At 37.8% G+C, this 18,454-nt stretch overlaps 1 protein-coding gene across 3 annotated transcripts in view; it reads left to right on the top strand.

Annotated features, from left to right (window-relative positions):
• The window catches only part of CSMD1 (CUB and Sushi multiple domains 1), a 2,142,320-nt gene that overhangs the window by 416,500 nt on the left and 1,707,366 nt on the right, over positions 1-18,454 (top strand). The window lies entirely within an intron of this gene.

Raw genomic sequence — 18,454 nt, 5'->3', positions numbered from 1 at the left:
AATATTCATCGTTGCAGCTATGATAATTCCATTTTACAAAAGCTTTATTTATCTAACTTGACTTTCTATTGGAGTGGGATTTGTAACGTGATACTGGGGAAATTTGAGGATGTATTTTTTTCTAGCTTTTTATTTTCTGTAATTTTTGTATCTAATTAAAGACATGCTATTGTGAATATTGAAAAATATTCTAAAGAACCATATATAATATATATAATTTTATATAATAATAAATCACATATATTTTTAAATAATTAGAGATGACAATGGTGCTTATTATAAGAGCAGCCATAATTTTAGTGTCTACCCTATTCTCCAAATCTTATCTAATTAATCGGTGTCTCTCTCACTGCATCAGAAGCTTCTATGAGTTTGAGGGATGTGCATGCTCATCTTTGTGGCTCCTGTGTCAAGCACAATGTCTGGCCCATGAAAGTCACCCCATTACTTTTTTAACTGAAGTAGAAGAAAAGCTAAAATATAGTTTTTCATGTAATATAACATAATGGTCCAAAGGAGTTAATGATATTATCCTTTAGCATTTTTTTTTCTCATTATGGTACAGTATGCTGCAGATATCAAAAGTACATAATTTTGATCTACATTGTACTGTTTTTATTTCTATATTTTATTTCATCTTTGTTGCCTCATTTTGAAAAAGTTGTTTTATTTCTAACGGGCAAAAGGAAAGATGTAAAGTAAATACCCAAGTATATTTTAGAAAAACACAAATAATGTGATTTAGATGAAGTTCAATTCAAAGCATGAGTTTATAAGAGGAACAGAGGTGAATTTAGGTTTGGGGATGGATCTATAACCTTGGTCAGGTCAGCATACCTCAAGCTACTTTAGATCTGTGAAATGAGAGTGCCATATCTCCTGCTTATTTGAAAGGGTTATTTAAAGAATCTTGTAAATTAATATATTTATATATATTTCTCAAATTAGAAATCAAAGGCATAGGATAATATATCACCACTATTGTTATTAGAAATTACACACTTTATCATTTCATTCTATCAGCATCACAACTTTATTAATAGCAAGTGTTGACTGAGGAGAGGAGACAGATCTTGGTAACTCCAAATGCTAGCAAAAAAAATAGTGTGTTGTATTAGTCTGTGTTCACACTGCTGAAAAAGACAAACTGAAACTGGGGAAAAAAAGAGGTTGAATTGGACTCAGAGTTCCACGTGGCTGGGGAAGCCTCAGAATCATGGCAGGAGATGAAAGGCACTTCTTACATGGCAGTGGAAAGAGAAAAATGAGGAAAAAGCAGAAGTGGAAACCGTGATAAACCCATCAGATCTCATGAGACTTATTCTCTATTAGGAGAATAGCATGGGAAAGACCAGCCCCATGATTCCATTACCTCCCCCTGGGTCCTTCCCACAACATGTGGGAATTCTGGGAGATACAATTCAAGTTGAGATTTGGTGGAGACACAGCCAAACCATATATTGTGCGTATTACATTTCTGACTCAAGGTTCTTTTCAAAATGAGCATTTCTTGAATGAACTGCAGTTAGACGGAGTATTTGAACAGCAAATGTACTATAAAGAGGAAGTAATCACAATAGCAAAGTTAGCAAAGACAGTGTTGCACTGATTTAGGAAGAAAATATGCACTTCAGATATTTAATTCTTAATTATTATTTTTTGAAAAGCTGATAGTTTGGTGAGAAAATGTTCACTGTTAAAGAACAATGTCTTGTGTGTTACACATAAAATTTTAAGTATTATGTCTATAATGTAATTAATTTGCATAATGATCAAAATCTCTGTATTTAGAAATAAATAGAAAATTGTCTTTGAGGATAGTCTAGAAATCATTTTTCCAGAAAGTCTCCCTGAGACAGAGAGGAGGTTTCATTTGCGAACCTTTAGTAAATCCAATCTTGAAAACTGTGTTAAACATATCTCCCGTGTGCTTCCTGCTTTTATTCAACATTAGTTAATAAACTGTCCTATCATCTTTTTAAGCTGTCAAGTTCTCCTACCAAAACCAAAGTTACTTGATGTCAGGGGCTGTATCTTATTCCAGATTTGCCTGTTGCTGAAGCAAGTGCATTGGAGTTCATTGAACTTCATTCAGCACTGCAATTCTAGTAATGCCCAGGGAAGTCGGCCCTTGAGAGCAAGGAGCAAGGATGGGCCATGCTGTAGGCAGTGTGGCAAACAGCGGGTGTGCAGGTTGTGGATTTGATTATGGGGAGATGGGGGATGTTCGGATTCGAGGCCTTGCAAGGGGTACAGTTTGTGTAGTTGAGTAACAGCAAGATTTGCAGTGGGGCCCTGCGAGTGGAGGGCTGCACGCGAGATCATGCCATACAGAGAAGGAGTGGAAGACTCATGCAGTCAAGTGAGTGTCCAGGAGGGAGAAGAGGAGAAAAAGGTGCCGAAATGTCCTGTGATCGAGACATGGGATAAGAATGGCAATTGTTTTGCTTTGTTTTTTTAGAAACAAGGTCTATCTATGTTGCTTAGGTTGTCCTCCAACTCCTGAGTTGAAGGGAACCTCCAGCCTCAGTGTCTCCAGTAGCTGGGACTACAGGTATGCACCATAGTACCCAGCTTTATTGGGTATATTTAAGTAAGGAAAGGGACAGTGTTTAAGAAGCAACGTTGAGAATGTATAGCTCCTGTGCCACCAGAACTAGTCTACAGTAGATGTTAGAATTAGACAAACAAAAATGAGGACCACCATTTCAGAGGACTCCAAGGGAAGCCACAGAGCCAGAGCAGTTCAACCAGGCCTCTCTGTTGTTAGTGTATTGTCAATGTATAGTATTATTTGGATGGATGGATGGATGGATGGATGGATGGATGGATGGATGGATGATGGATGGATGGAAGGATGGATGGATGGATGGATGATGGATGGATGGATGGATGATGGATGGATGGAAGGATGGATGGATGGATGATGGATGGATGGAAGGATGGATGGATGGATGGATGGATGGATGATGGATGGATGATGGATGGATGGAAGGATGGATGGATGAAATGAAAATGAATGCATGAATAGGCAAATGAATAAGCAGAGACATTGTCAAATCAACATGATCATCCTTTGCCTTAGAATTCACCCTTTATGTCTTCTTTCCTCTTTATTTCTCATATTCTATCCTGTCTCAGAATCATAGCGTTATAGCCAAGTCAAGCCAGTTTGAGTTCTGTTGCTGTGTATCTACATTCTAGGATGTTTCTGAAATTAATGAATAGTACTATTGTATGGTCACAAACTAAATGAGGATGCTCTGAATTGCAAACTCCCCAAGCTTGTAAAGTGCCGTCCTTTTTAAAGCTATAGAAAAAATGGCACACCTGTACTTACAGTTCTAAGATTCGTTAGTGAGTTCCAACAAGGAATATAGCATATCCCAGATCTCCAAATTTATTAGTTTTATCTCATTTCTTTGGTGTCAAGTATAAAAACAATCCAGCTACTGAATTATATTATGTAATCTCAACATGTAAACTACTGTAATCAGCCACATTCTTTTTACAAAATCATTTCTCTTCAGCATGATGAAGAGTTACTAAGGATTGGTATACAAGATCTTTATCTGTTGGGATGGGGGTAAAATCAGAAATATGATGATATTTTCTTTCACGGCAGACATGCATAAAAGAACATAGAGCCTGGGGAGGAAAGAGAGCCATGTGAACAGGCAGGCATCAAATTCAAATGCTAAATGGAAAGGTTTTAGTTTTGATTACAAGGACAACAGATGGGCAGCAGAGTAAAATGTAGATTTTGAAGTTGAAAAAGCTAGTTCAATTACTTATTTGCTTCCTATTTCCTGTTATAGGTTAAATTCTGCCACCTCCAAAACACACACACACACACACACACAGACACATGCACACACACACATCAAATTCCTAAACCCAATAAGTCAGAATGTGACCTTATTTAGAAATAGATTGTTTCAGGGTGGGTGTGGTGGCTCACACTTTTAATCTCAGCCATTTGGGAGGCTTCTGTGGGTGGATCACTTGAGGTCAGGAATTCGAGACCAGCCTGGCCAAATGGTGAAACCCTGTCTTTACTAAAAATGCAGAAATTAGCCAGATGTGATGGCACATTCCTGTATTCTCAGCTACTCAGGAGGCTGTGGCAGGAGAATCACAGCCCAGGAGTCTGAACCCAGGAGTCAGACATTGTAGTGAGCTGAGATCACGGCACTGTACTCCAGCCTGGGCAACAGAGCAAGACCCTGTCTCAGAAGAAGAAAAAGAAGAAAGATCATTTTAGAATTAAATTAAAATGAGGTAATCAGATTGGGTCCTAATTCAATATGATGAGTGTCCTTATAAAAAGGGGATGATTCTACCAGCCAAGGAGTGCCATAGATTGCCAACAACCACCAGAAGCTGGGGAGAGACAAGAAGGGTCCTCCACAGACAGGCTTTGTAGGGAGCACAGTCCTCCTGACATTTTGATTTCAGACTTCTGGCCCCCAGAACTGTGAGACAATAAATTTCTGTCACTTTAAGCCACTCTGTGATATTTTTGTTAGAAGCAATCTTAGCAAACTGCTCCATCTGCTAGAAGCTTTTTGATAAAGTTATTTAACTTTCTTACCTTTTTTTACAAAATGGAAGTGATATTTCTCATAGCTAGGAATTGTTGGAAAATTTTAGAGATCTGTTATATAATTGATGCTTAATAAATGGAAGTAGTTACTATAATAATTTTAAACAAAGGTCTTTTCAGAGCTCTAAGACTTCTGATCACAAAAATAATGAAAATATTTTTGACACTTGTAATTTTCTATTTTCATTATGAAGTGTGATTAAATGTAAATATTAAGTGCTACAAATTGTCACTCTATGAACTATTTATAATTGGAAAATAATCCGAGACTCTAAAAGCATTCTGTTTTATGTTTCACTTTCACTAAACGGCCATTCTCCTGTGCTTAAAGGTATTTCAATTAGGGTGAAACAGGTCAAAAATACATAATCAGTACTAAAATTATTTTGCTTAATTTTTTATCATGACAATAACCAGGATTTGGACATGCTGCAGAAGTATTTAATTAATTGGTTCTGTACATGTAAAGAGGAGAGGGAACGAATGGGAAAATCATATGAATGCTCATGTTCCTGCAGAAGCTCCATTAACCTGCTTCTCTACAGCAGCAAAAGGCAGATTCTGTAGCGCCTATTCGTATCCATTGCAGTGACTGCCAGGTTCTCTGAATGCTGAGACCTTAGCATCCTCCATTCGCCCTAAGAAAGGAATCAGACCAAGGAATGGCATGGATGTGTTAGCCAAGAGATCTCAGGATGAGATGACACCAGCGATTTTCAAACCCCTCCAGCATGTAGACCAACAAGGAATTTTCTCAATATTTTTCTGAACTTCACAGGAAACCCTTACAAAACACATATAAAAAGAGAACTACAGCAAATATCACTATAAATAAATGCGGATTCAAAACTTCTAAATAAATATTTACATAGAATTTTCAAGCAAATGAAAATATCAATAAATGTGGAAATTCATTTCAGTCATATTACAATGATGACACAAAAGGATATGTAGTGTACTGGTAGGTTTTAGAAAACAATATTTTAACTTAATATAAATAATATAATTCATAAAAATTTAGCATACATTTTGGATTCAGCTTGATAAACTTGATCAAAAACAAGGAAAAGAGGCCAGGTATGGTGGCTCATGCCAGTAATTCTAGCACTTTGGGAGGCCAAGGCAGTTGGATCACCCGAGGTCAGGAGTTTGAGACCAGCCTGGCCAAAGTGGTGAAACCTCATTTCTACTAAAAATATAAAAATTAGTAGGGGTGGTGGCTGGCACATGTAGTTCCAGCTACTCGGGAAGCTGAGGCAGGAGAATCACTTGAACCTGGCAAATGGAGGTTGCAGTAAGCTGAGGTTGCGACATTGCACTCCAGCCTGGGAGACAAAGTGAAACTCTGTCTCAGACACAACAACAACAAAAAATAAATACAGAGAAGAAGAAGACATTTTTATTTATTTTTTTTGCCAATTTAATGGAATAATTTAAAAGCATTCTAATTACCATTGCAAATATATCATTTTTCCCTATTCTGTATTATCCTCCTGGAAATTTTAGTTAATGCAACTAGATATGAAAATAAAATAGGAGGTGCAATTAAAGGAAGATTCTTATTGGGAGCCTGAAATCTACCGTGAGAGTATTATTTGCCCTGCAGAAATTGGTAAATGTTATACATCAGGAATCCCTTATTCCAGCAATACCCAGTTGTTACATATTTACCAGCATGCCCTACTGTTAGACGTCCCTCAGGCACCTCAGATGCAGTGGCCCATGAAAAACTCATTGTTCCCATCCTGGCCACAATGCATGACCTGCAGCCCTTTTTGTCTTTACCAACATCCCCATGTATCTAGGTGTTTGCATTAGTAGCTGCCTTCCTTTCTATCTCCTAAACTCCATCAGAAATGTCTGTCCAACTTTCAGCCTCCCCACCAGTCCCTCAGCCATTGCTTTCCCCTTCTGACTCCTTCCAAAGGCCCTCTAGATGGTCTTCCCGTAGCCACTGCCTCCTTGCTGAGTACATTTCCTTTAATATAAGTATTTCCACAAGAGATCCTGTCCCATCATTTCACTGCTTTAAAACTATTAAAAAATCAGGAGACGACAGATGCTGGAGAGGATGTGGAGAAATAGGAATGCTTTCATACTGTTGATGGGAGTGTAAATTAGTTCAGCCATTGTGGAAGACAGTGTGTCAATTCCTCGGGGATCTAGAAACACAAATACCATTTGACCCAGCAATCCCATTACTAGGTATATACCCAAAGGATTATAAATACTTCTACTATAAAGATACACGTACACGTATGTTTATTGTGGCACTGTTCACAATAGCAAAGACCTGGAACCAACTCAAATGTCCATCAATGATAGACTGGATAAAGAAAATGTGGCACATATACACCATGGAATATTATGTGGCCCCAAAAAAAACGATGAGTTCATGTCCTTTGCAGAGACATGGATGAAATTGGAAACCATCATTCTCAGCAAACTGACACAAGAACAGAAAACCAAACGCCACATGTTCTCACTTATAAGTGAGTGTTGAACAATGAGAGCACATGGACACAGGGAGGGGAACATCACACACCTGGGCTTGTCAGCAGGTGAGGGACTAGGGGAGGGTTAGCAGGGGGTGGGGGAGAGGGGAGGGATAGCATTAGGAGAAACACCTAATGTAGAGGACAGGGTGATGGATGCAGCAAACCACCATGGCACGTGTATACCTATGTAACAAACCTGCACATTCTGCACATGTGCCCCAGAACTTAATGTGTGTGTGTATATATAGGCGAAGGCCCAGTTCCACCATCACTACCCTTGAAAATCAGGCTTGCATCTGCTCCCCAGAGAGATCCTTGCGCAGGAGCCTTCTCTGTGCCCTTCACTGTGTAATCACACTGTACCACGTGGCTCTCCTAGACCTACCATGCAGGTTTTCAACCTGATAGCTTTGCTTATTTCTGTTTGGAATGCTTTTCTTTCATCCTGGCATAAGGGATTCCTGATTTGTAATGTTTGCCAATTTCTTCAGTGTAAGTAATACTCTCATGGTAGGTAGGTTTTATGCTCCCAACAAGAATCTTTCTTTAATTGTACCTCTTATTTTATTTTCTTATCAAGTTGCATTAACTAAAATTTCCAGAATATTACAGAATAGTGAAAGTGGTATATTTTCAGTGGTACTTGGAATGCTTCTCCACCTGCGATAATTATATTCATATATCCAAGCTGGCTGTGAATTTTGTCTGACCTAGCCCAGAAAGAATTACTCATTTCTTCCTCTGTGTCCCTGTTCAACTTTGTACTTCCTATGTGGCTGTTCTTCCTCACGTTTGTGAGTTTCTTTATGTTAAGAGGTCATTGCTTATTTTATCTTCATCTTTATTCAGCCGGTACCTAATAGAATGTTGCAAATGCTAAGCACTCAACAACAGCTGAAGAAAGGATGCATTCAGAACTCAGTACTTCTGATGGAATAGCTTATGAGCTTAGAGCAGAGCACCAGATACTGGGAATTTCTGTTGAAGACAAGAACACAGACTGCAGGGAAACATGCAATTGATTGACAGCAGGGAAAGAGGCCACAGGTCAGACATGAGCACTAAGACAAGAGAGCATCCAGGTGTGTTATATGACAATCACCAGCTCAGCAGAGCTCAGAGGATCTGAGAGCATTGTCCTGCCACAGAAATGTGTACTATGATACACTTTTGCAAAGTAAAAATCGGTCATCATGAGAAGCTCAAACTATGCCCCATATCCTTTTATTAAGAAATGCTTACAAATTAATTTATTTTAGGAAACAAATTATTCCAAAATCTTAGTTACTACTAATGCCCTCAAATAGGCAAAGCAAAACCCAAATCATAAAAGCAACAAACAAAAAAATGTATCTGTTTAGTACTTCTCATTATCTTAATATTTCATCATGAATATAGCTGTACAATGTTATGTCAACAACTTTGAACATATATTAACAACATGTTTTTATTTTAAATAATGTGTTTATAACTTAACAGTTTATTATTATTCTATTATTTATTTCTGCTTCTAACAGGTATTATGCTAGTGCTTCAAATATATGAAGTAAAGTATAAATTTTATCTTTATTCTACACACTGGAACAACCTTAATACTTTTGAACAGCTAGGGATGAATAACACAAAATGAATAAGCCCAAAGTGCTTTCGGTATCTTAACCTGTTGATTAAGCGTTTACGTTTTAGAATTTAATGTCTTCTGGATGTGACTTTTGTTTTCAGTGAAATGAATCTGCTTGTCCACATCTGCCTCCCAGAACTTCTCTGTCCCCAGGGTCACCATCTCTGCCCTTTCAAGGATGATGCTAGATACTACTCATGTAATAAATACCACAGATGAGTTATCCTGGTCTCATTTGAAAAAAAAAAGAAAGAAAGAAAAGAAAAAACCAGCATAAACAATTCTGAGCAAAATTCACTTTCTTTACCGAAAAAAAACTTTTACATGTTATTCTAAATAGACCTATATAACTCTCAAGATTTCATAAATACATGTTACCACCACAAAGTAAATAACATAATTTTTTTTAAAAAGCCTAGACAAGCATTTGTAGCCATTTTGACTTTTAGAATAGACAGTATCTTAAGCATTTGCTTAGCCTAGGAATGCCAACTTCCAGCTACAGTGCAGTGGGTGTCAAAAGGCAGGTCTTAGTGACATCTGGCTCCTGATATATTCTCAAAATTATTAATACACTGCATTTCAGAAACTGTCAAACTATTCTTGATACTCTTTGACATTGCAAAGATAAATTTTTTCCAAGTTAGCAATGAAATTCTTTTATTGACTGTGATAATTGCAATTTATAAATCACGTTTGTAATTGTGCCATTAAACAATTGCAGAAGTTATTTTTGCTTGGTCTTCACGGTGCAAACACACTTGCCTAACAGTATTATAGAATGAACATGTTTATTATGAGTAATGAGCTAGCAATTAAAACTACAAGCAAGTCCCATATTATAGAGTCAACATTAACATATTATTATGCAATTCATAACCTGGGGAATGAGTGCTGATTTGCTCTTTGCTATTCTCTCACAGGCACTGATCAGCAGAGTTCTTAATTTAACCTTTTAATTTTTAGTATTGGTAAAAAATAAATAGTCTATTCCTTACTATCACTGATTTTTTGGTTCAGAGTCCCTCAGAAGAATGAAATATTATGGTTAATACTTTGAATTAGATAGAAAAAACATGGCTAAGGATCACTGAGGCATCATTTTTATTGACATAATATGTGCAGAGGCAAACCATCAAAAAAATTCAATTTATTTTCCAATATAGAAATATTTAGTTCTTTTACATAATCCTGAAAAAGCTCTATTCATTCCTTTTTTTGCACTTTTCTTTCCTTGCTTATTGAGAGCAATAAAACTTCTGGTTTCTCTTTTTAAAACATTTACAAATTAAAGATAGTCTAAGGACAACATATTTTCTATTTTTCCATTTTTACACTATTACACATTATATAACGTGTATATGATACACGTTATATAATATGTATGTGATACACTTTATATAATGCATACATAATGTTTATATAATGTATATTATATATAGTGCATTGTACTTGGCTCTACTATACTTATAGGCAATGTATATATTTTTTTCGAAAGGAAAGAGAACCATGGAATGTTTTTAATGCCACATCACACTTCTTTGAATCAGTGGAAGCTTGAGCAGCAGTCTGTGAACAGAAGAAAGCAGAGAATAGAGTTTCTTTATCTCTACCTAGATACCATAGCCAGTGTGCACTCTCTACACTGTATTTGAAACTGTGGGCTGATGTTTTGTTTCCTTTTTCTTTTCTGGTAACAGCAGCATTTAATGGAACTCTAAAAATGACTGTCTTTCTTCTGACAGTCATTGAGTTGTAATCAACACCAGCAATATATTTCTTCTCTGTTTAAATATATGCCTAAGGAAACGTTTGACATCATTTTACTAGCCATTTAAAATAAGTCCATCTTTGAAAAAGCATTATCCACTATAGCTAGAGGCAGGCTAGAGGCATTTCAGAATACTGAACATGTATTAGGTTTTGCTTTAGCTTGCTGCTCTTGTTAGTTTTATTTTTCCTATCTTTGCTTAAATGGTGGCGCAGTCACATTTTAGGAAAGCGGCTAGTTGATGTCACTGGGAATATTTTAAAGTCTACACAGAATCTCTTACTATCACTGGAAGTGAGTTTAAAAGTGTTTGCACTCAAATTTTTAAGGGGACAACAATTTTTATATTTCTATGAAGTCTGTAATTCTTTATAGTTACAGGGTAGTGGAAAGGCAAAATGTTTTTAAAAATGGCATCCAAAAGTTCATAATGTGTAAACTGCTTGTGTTAGCATCTACTACAAATTCTGTCTTAATTTTTAGTTTTTAGAGAGTATCAGAAATGAAAATCTCTTAACCAGTACATAGTGAAGCCGAAGTTCATTACACATTTCTTGTCAGTAGATGAGATCGTGATCATGAGCCTGTGTATGATTATTTGTAAATAAAGCTTATTTCTTCTTTTACACATCTAGGAAAGGTTCTATATCAAAAGAAAGTTCTTTAGGTTTTAATCACTTGGACAAGGAGAAATGTATCTGTGCACGTATATACATATATATCAAGAACTTGCTGATCCTTTGAAAAGCTCACAGTTTTAGAATTGTGTCATTATTTAGGCAGGGAAAGTGAGTGAAAGAACGTTAAGCTCTTCAAATTGTGCATTAGTTCTCAGTACTCATTTCACAGTAAAACAACAGACAGACGGAGAACACTCATTTTGTATTGAAGGAATTACACAGCCTTGAAGTGAGGCATAAAAGCTGGTTCGTTCACCATGGGCAGAAAAATCAATGTGGAGGAATCTGTTGGCCCTCGCAGGATATTATCGTATATAACAATAAAAGCAATGTTTCATGGGATTAAAAGAGATGAAAGCATTAATTAAAAATTAGCAAAAGTAATTTAATGAATATCTCTATTACAACTGTTTAGACACTCTTGTATACATATAACCTCTGTTATGTAGTACAGATTCATGCATGCAAGTTCTCATTTACTCCTCAGACAAACTTCAGTACTCTTATCAAACCCTATGCCAGGTACTGGAGAGACAAAGTTGAAAACCTGCGGGGGGCCTACCGTGTGAGCAGACCTGTGTGCAAAACAGGTGAGCTGAGGGTCCTTGTGGGGGAGCACAGAAGTGCCGTGGGGACTGCACAGCTCTTCAGGGAGGATCTCTTTCATAGGCGTGATGCTTTAGGGACTATCCTGTGGTGGTATTTCAAATACATGTGAATAAAACTTAAAAAGGGATTTTAGTAGCGTATTTTTTGTGATATAAATTACCAAGAGGGAACAGTCTTTAGCCAAAAGTCCTAGGGGAAATAAAGTGTGAAAAAGAAAAAAAGAATGCTAAAAAGTTTTATTTAACATTGATTATCTTCCTGGAAAGTCGTCATAAAATGGATTCTTTTACTGGAAAATTGCCAAGCTATTGCTTACCCAGAAGGAACTAGGTGTGATTTTCATCATTAAACCAGTAAATATCATAGTTATGAATTTGAAACATGAACCAAACAGGTTAAGTCTGTAACAGGTTAAATCTGTGACTTTCACAGTTTATATAACCTGCTAAAATCAACCCTCTTTAAGAGAAGTCTCTACACAAGCAATTAGTCACTGCCAATGGGACTTGCCAGGGGAAAAAATGGGGATTGCTAATGGGTACAGAAATACTGTTAGAACAAATAAGACCTAGTACTTGGAAGTATGATAGGGTGAAATAATATAGTTAAGAATAATATATTATATATTTTTAAAAAACCAAATGAGTGGAACTAACATGTTTCTAAACACAGAGAAAAGATAAGTGTTTGAGGAGATGGATATCCAGTTACCCTGGTTTCATCATTACACATGAAAGACATGCTTGTGCCAAAGTATCATCGGCACTCCCTATCTAGGTACAACTATTACATATCTACAATAATGAAAAAAAGTCATGATGAAGATAATCAAAAGTTTGCTGAATTAATTTTCAACAAATTATTTTGTTAATGTATTTAAATTTCACAAATCATTAATTTTATTGTTATAATTTTCCCATCAACTTACATTTTACATTACTGTTTATTCCATCTTTATGTGTATGCTTTTATCTGATATAATTTTCATTCTACCTGGGAAGCTCTAATGGGTTAATTTATGCAAAAATGCCTTCTTTTTTATAGGATGCTCTCACGCTGTATAGACCTCTCTGTTGGTCGTTATTCAGTATCATTACCTCTGGCTTTAGTTTTTTTCCTGATGCAAAATATGCTGTAAGTTTTATTGTTACTTCTTGGACAGTCCTTTGGCTATGAGTAATTTTAATTTTTTCTCCTTGGAATTTGGTTTCTTTCATTTGAATTTTACCTTTTTCCTTCTGCCACTCCAAGTCTGTAATCAGTTGGAGTAAATTATCTGTCATCATCTCTTCCAATACTGCTTGCGTTCCATTGTTTCTTTTTTCTCCTTATGAAGAAATGTTAATACCTCACCCATACTCTAAATTTCTAACAGTCCTTCTTTTACTATTATTTTCATTATCGCTCGCTTTCAAATATTGTGTATTAACCTTTCTTCTAGTTCCCTAATTCTCTTTTCAACTTTGCCTAATCTGCTATTAATTCGTTTCATTTTTGATTTCTGGGATTGCCTGTTTCAGCTGCAGCATTTCTGTGTGACTCAGTCTTTGCAGATGGGAACTCTCTGGTGATGATCTTCATGGTGTTTTCTATTTTCTTGAACATATTAATCGCAGTTATTTTAAAGTCAACTGTGATAACTTCAATATCTAGACTTCTTGTGAGTTTCTTTCTATTGTATTTTTTTTCTTCTCAGTTTTTATCATTTGGTCTTTTCTCCTGGTTTGCTGTATAATTTTTTTTTAACTCTAGGATCCTTTGAATGGAAAATTGTACAAATAATTTGAGAGTCTGGTTGAGGTCTGATTTCCCCAGAGACCATTTATTTTGTTTCTGCCAAAGTTAGGCTGGAACTGATCTGCTTAATCCAATCTAAATTTGAGCTGCTTAATCCAGTCCAATCAAAAGTTGATCCAATCTAAATGAAAGCGGGTTTTCAGCCTCAATGAGTGCTGGTCCATTTCCAGGTGCACCTTTGCTGATGCGTAGCCCTTCGGCGACTTTCAACTGTGGGCTTTGGTGCTTGCTAGAGACTATCATCCTTCCTGATTCTCTCACTCCTGTGAGACTGCAGGATTTTCCTCGCCATTTCCAGGCTGGCACATGGAGGAAAGCCTGGACTTGTCTTGGGCTCACCTCTCTGTGTTTTGTTTCTCTCCGTTATTCTGGCTCCTCAAGTTGTTGCAGCCTTGATAAACTCTCCCATGTCCTCAAAACAATGATTTTCATCTTTTTAAATATTTTATCTGGCTTTTCTAATTTGGCTCAGCAGGGGACTTGGTCTGATAATAACAAACGGTTTCCACTCAGCCAGAAGATCCTGAGTGATTTCTTAAGTTATCCCTCTGCTGTTATTGAGAGCAATTCGAAGTGCTTAGTGGGTGTCACGTATATCACAAACATCATCTCTCTCCATTTTCAATATGGCCATGCCACGGAAGAATTATTCCTCATGTGCTACTCACAGAACTCATCAGTTGAGAAAAATGAAAACAAAAACAGAGACTGGGAGCGCAGAGTCCCATGAGTGCCTCTCTCTCTGCAGCGCTGTTCCATTTCATCATTCTAGGCTACTGGAATTAGAGTCATCCTTGTTCAGCTTCCAGCAAATGCTTCCTTGGCCCCTTCTTTGACCTGACTGTACCATGATACTCAGTTGATGCTGGATGCAGGGGGACAATTCACAGCAGATCTGGAGGAGTCAGAGAAGCCCAGAGATTTGAATCACAGCTTTGTGCCCTCCCAGACTTCCTGCCTCATTTGCTTAGAGCTCAACAATAGCCAGTAAGCAATTGGCTGCCAAGATGGTCTTGTTGGTCTTATCCGAGGGCCCTCTGAGAATTCTCGGGAAGCTGTTAAAAAATGACCTGCTTATCTGACCCCAGTTGGAAGCATAGGCAGATTAAAATGAACTCCCTTTTGCACTAACTTTCTTTTAGAACTGAGGAATCAATTTCTAAATATAGTCTCTTCTAAAATATGTCTTCATGATATATTGAGTATTTTTACAGTGCTTGCTAAAATGAATCTGTTATGTATTTTAAATAATGCATGTTTCTCAAGCCCTTTTTCCATATAAGATTATCTCATATTCAAAAACAGTTTTCAAAATGGAAAACAACTGCTGACTAGATCTGCCAACCTAAAAAAGTTAAAAAGTCATATATATATATATATATACACAGACATATACTTTTTTTGAGGCAAAGTCTCCGTCTGTCACCCAGGCTGGAGGCAATGGCACTACCTTGGCTCACTGCAACCTCTGCCTCCCAGTTCAAGCGATTCTCCTGCCTCAGCCTCTCAAGCAGCTGGGATTACAGGCACCTGCCATCATGCCCGGCTAATTTTTATATTTTTGTAGAGACAGAGTTTCACCATGTTGGCCAGGTTTGACCTCAGGTGAACTGCCCACTTTGGCCTCCCAAAGTGCTGGGATTACAGGCATGAGCCACCACGCCAGGCCTATTTGAGTCATATCTTAAACATAAGTTGAAAATGTACAATATATGAAGAGGTAATAAGATTTAATAAAATAATATATATTAAATTTAAAGTACTTCATTACTTCCCTCTGCATCATCCATCTTGTTCTTTTTTCTAAATGAAATAAACATTTTGAAATGCCCAAGTATTGTTAATTTTAGTATGAAATATTCTTTTCATTGCCAAACTAGATTTATAAACAAGTCAACTGAATTCTAAAGTTGAAATGTATGTTCATAGATGCTGTCCTTGACTAAAGATTCTTTCTACCATTCATTTACAGTTAAAATTATTTGAATATTTACCTTAAAATGTAGTCATATAAGATAGTTAGTTTCACATGCATTCTTTCCTCCATGGTTGATTTACTCAGCCGTGACCGGATGTCTGTTATGTGTGAGGCATTGGGGTAAGGACTGAGATCGTCAATTGCTGTCTATCTTCTCACCTAAAAGTGATGTAAAAATGTGCAGTGAAGTTCCCGTGATGCCAAACACAACGGCAGGGAAAAATGCAGTAAGTTATTCGAATTCCATGAATTTACAATCCAGTGTGAAGCAGGCAGTATGTACAGGATACAACTTTTTAAGATAGGCTATGGTTAGCACTATCTTTTTTTGGGTGGGGGACGGAGTTTCGCTCTTGTTACCCAGGCTGGAGTGCAATGGCGCAATCTCGGCTCACTGCAACCTCTGCCTCCTGGGTTCAGGCAATTCTCCTGCCTCAGCCTCCTGAGTAGCTGGGATGACAGGCACGTGCCACCATGCCCAGCTAATTTTTTGTATTTTTTTTTTTTTTTAAGTAGAGACGGGGTTTCACCATGTTGACCAGGATGGTCTTGATCTCTTGACCTCATGATCCACCCACCTCGGCCTCCCAAAGTGCTGGGATTACAGGCGTGAGCCACCACGCCTGGCCGGTTAGCACTATCACGAGGAAATAAAATGTTCAGAGAACCCCAAAGGGAGAGAGATTGATCTGGGCTGATGCAACCAGGAAGGGCTTCCTGGAGTTGTTGCGTTTGCCTTGGAAGATGTGGTGCCTTTTGCTCGGCCAGGGTGGATGAGAACGTCTCATGTAGTGCCATGAAGAAGAAAGAGGGAAGAGGGCTGTCGTGGCTGAGGTGCAAGAGGAGAAAGGAGGAGCCTCATGAGAAACAGGGAACATCTTAGGCTGGGAACCCGACTGCCTGAGTGGAAACCTTGTGATATTAGCGAATTTTTGTAACTTCACTGTGCCTCAATTTTCTCACCTGCAAAGTGCGTACAATAGTTTTTTTTTTTGGGGGGGGGGCGATGCGTTTAATATCATTATTTGTGTTACGTGATAAATAACCAAGGATGATAGTCAATACTCGGATAAAAATGTTAAAAATATATATATATACATGGATCACGTCTTCCATGCACTTTCCTGGAAATAAATTAGCGAGCATGGAGAAACTTGGCTGAGCGGCAGACACAGCAGATAGCCGAGGGCGTGTTAAGCAGGATGTACATGGGGGAAAGGTGGCGGGGGGCAAGCGCAGGTCTAGATTCCGTGAAGGTTACGTCAAGTTTGAAAGCAGTGCCTGGTCCACAGTCATGGTCACATAGGTGTTTAATACATTTTAAAGACAAATATTTAGTCCTCTCACGCTCTTTAAACACATACACAAACAAAAACAGAGAAACATACTCATGGAGATTGGTCACAGTCACTTCTAAGAAGAAGTCATATAAGATAGTTTCACATGCATTCTTTCCTCCATGGTTGATTTACTCAGCCGTGACCGGATGTCTGTTACGTGTGAGGCATTGGGGTAAGGGCTGAGATCGTCAATCGTTGTCTATCTTCTCACCTAAAAGTGATGTAAAAAATGTGCAGTGAAGTTCCCGTGAGGCCAAACACAGCAGCAGGGAGAAATGCAATAAGTTATTCGCATTCCATGAATTTACTTTTAATTAATTATTTTTTCCTGTGGGCACCACATCCCTTAATTTCTTGGGTTTTCCAACTTTACTCCTAAACAAAGCAAATTTAGTCTCCCACCTGCCTGGCTGCTTTGTGATCCCTCATTGAAGATGGGGCTCAGGCTCCAAGGAGAGACTCAGCAGAAGGTGGAATCCCCAACAGACAGCCAGGCTGGCAGAGGACTGCAGGGTCCCAGAATTGAATAAAGCACCCACAGGCAGAAACTCTGGGCCATCCATATCCCCTAAACAGAGCCTGCATCTCCTCCCGGCTTTGCCCCACCCGGTACCACACTCCTTACAGTGGACCGGTAGCCCGTCAGTGACAGTTCACGTGGAAATGCAGTATTAATTAAATTGAATGTAAATAGGGATTTGGAAATGTAAACATCAAATATAGGAAATGGAGCTATGCATCCAGAGTTACATACTTGACTATACCCTTATAAAATTATGAAAACTAGGTGAAGTTATACATGGGAAATAGTTGTCTGAGAATTGAATTCTAGAATTTAAGAGATACGTGAAATAAAAGTAAGCCAGTAATGGATATAAAATTGGAAATTCAGTATGGGAATAGAACATGGAGTTTCCAGAACATTTTCCTTTAGAAATATCCTTAAAATATAGGCTTAAGGCCAGGCGTGGTGGCTCATGCTTGTAATTTCAGCACTTTGGGAAGCCCAGATTGATGGATCATGAGGTGAGGAGTTTGAGACCTCCTGGCCAACATGGTGAAACCTCTGCTCTACTAAAAATACAAAAAATTATCAGTGCGTGGTGGTGGATGCCTGTAATCCCCACTGCTTAAGAGGCTGAGGCAGGAGAATGGCTTGAACCCGGGAGGGAGAGGCTGCAGTGAGCTGAGATCATGCCATTGAACTCCAGCCTGGATGATGAGAGCAAAACTCCATCACACACACAAACACACACATACACACACACACACACACACACACACCCTGTGTATATTTATTAAACATATATATGTATATATATGTTTAAACTTGACAATTGACATGAAGATTTTCCTGATTCCCTCAGAGCAACCTCACATGACGTTTTAAATTCTCAGTGTGCACATTACTCACAGACCAGAGCTCTTCCTGCATGTTTTATTGTCCTTTATAAACTGTTTAAATGGAGCAGTTTATTGCAGAAAAACATATATATTTTGTCTAACATTGTGCCTTTATGTGATAAACATCTGTGTATAATTTTCCATTTTAAT

This window comes from Callithrix jacchus, chromosome 13, assembly GCF_049354715.1.
Source record: "Callithrix jacchus isolate 240 chromosome 13, calJac240_pri, whole genome shotgun sequence".
Taxonomy (NCBI): domain Eukaryota; kingdom Metazoa; phylum Chordata; class Mammalia; order Primates; family Cebidae; genus Callithrix; species Callithrix jacchus.
Note: the sequence above shows the minus strand (reverse complement) of the source record. Positions and strands in the feature narration are given on the sequence as shown.